General features: G+C 37.6%; 1 pseudogene; it reads left to right on the forward strand.

The window, feature by feature from the left end:
* The first annotated feature begins 519 nt into the window (after window positions 1–519).
* On the forward strand, window positions 520–1,422 carry LOC119804489 (annotated as a pseudogene).
* Window positions 1,423–1,784: the final 362 nt, after the last annotated feature.

The following is a 1,784-nucleotide window of genomic DNA, read 5'->3' on the forward strand; positions in this document are numbered from 1 at the left end:
CTCCTTTCCAGGCTTGTGGAAGCTCATCATCTACTCATACTTCTACCCACTGCTTTTTGTAAAGTTATCATGCACCGTTATCAAAAGTGTTTATGTCTCCGTCTGGAAGGTGATTTTCAGGATCCAAATGAAGTGGAGGACTTTAAGTTTGTATTGGTTCCCATACCTGAAGGAGAGGAGAATGAGGAGGAAGAGGATGCAGAGGAAGAGGAAGAAGAAGGAGAAGAGGAGCGTGAAGAGGGGGGAGAAGAAGGAAGAGATGGGGAAAAGGAAAAGGAAAAAGAGGAAAAAAATAAAGAGTCAGGGGAAGAAGATAATGAGGAAGAAGAGAATGAAAAAGAGAAAGAAATGGAAGAGTGGGAAGAGTATGAAAAAGAAGAAGAAGGAGGAGATGAGGAGGAAGATGAGGAAATAAGAGAATATGGTGACTATGATACATCTTCCATACCTTTTTCCTATTTAAATGTCTCTTTACCTACATTGACGCCTACCTTCCCTACCCCATTCTCCAGCTCTTTTATGTTTCAGTGCACTGAGGAAGAGGGGTATGCTTCAGGAATACTTACCCCTCAGAAAGCTCAGAGTTCCTTTTCATCCACATTTCAAAGAACTTTAGATGAAGAAATTAACCACACAGAAGATGAGGAGAGTCCAGACATTATCCAGTCTTCAAAAGACGCTCAATCTTTGTTGAATAGTCAACTACAAGAAAAGATGACCAATTTAGTATATGCTATGATCTTCAAGTACCAAGTGAAGGAACCTATCACAAAAACAGAAATGTTAGAGATTATCAGCAAAGAATACAGGAAACAATTCCACATGATCTTTATGGATGCATCTAAGTGCCTATACATGCTTTTTGGCATTGATATAAAGGAAGACTATGCCATAAGAAACTCCTATAACTTTGTCAATTCACTGAACCTCACCTATGAAGAAAAGCTGAGTGGACATCAAAGAATGCCTAGAAATGGCTTCCTTATAGTTATTCTTGGCTTGATATTCATAGAAGGAAACTGTGCTTCTGAAGAAAGTATCTGGGAATTCCTGAATACAATGGGAATATATGATGGGGAGGTACACCCCATCTATGGAGAGCCCAGGACATTTCTGACAAGAGATTTGGTACAACAAAATTATTTGACATATCAGCAGGTGCCTAACAGTCATCCCCCATGCTTTGAGTTCTTGTGGGGTCCAAGAGCTCATGCTGAAACGACCAAGATGAAAGTTCTGGAATTTTTGGCAAGGATCAGTGAGCGTGACCCACTTTCTTTTTTATTTTTGTATGAAGAGGCTTTAAGAGAAGAAGAAGAGAGGGCCTGGGCCTGAAGTATGTCTCCAAATATAAGTCCAGCCACATTGACTTCAGGGCATACATTTCCAGCTTGTACCCAGAGTGATGGATTTGTTTTTTAATGTATTCACTCTGAGTTTGAAAAGAGGAGTCAAAAGTCTATGTAATGGAAGGTGAAAGTTAGCTTGAGTAGAAAACAGTGGAGCACAACATTGTTTTATATACTTTTTGAGGGGATTATTATTTTTCATTTGAGATAAACTATCAAATGTTTTTCTTGTAGTAAAAGATTTATTAGCTTTGCTATATAAGTTATGAATGACTTGATCACATGTTCTGTACTATTTATTATGTTTTTGGAAAATACAGAGAACAAAATGGGGTAATGTTTTCTTTTTAGATTTACATACTCTTCTATTCTGTAAAGTTAAATGCTGTGTTTTATTATTTCTGTGGCTTTCTGAAAAAACAAAAACAGAAAAAT

This window comes from Arvicola amphibius, chromosome X, assembly GCF_903992535.2.
Source record: "Arvicola amphibius chromosome X, mArvAmp1.2, whole genome shotgun sequence".
NCBI classification, from domain to species: Eukaryota; Metazoa; Chordata; class Mammalia; order Rodentia; family Cricetidae; genus Arvicola; species Arvicola amphibius.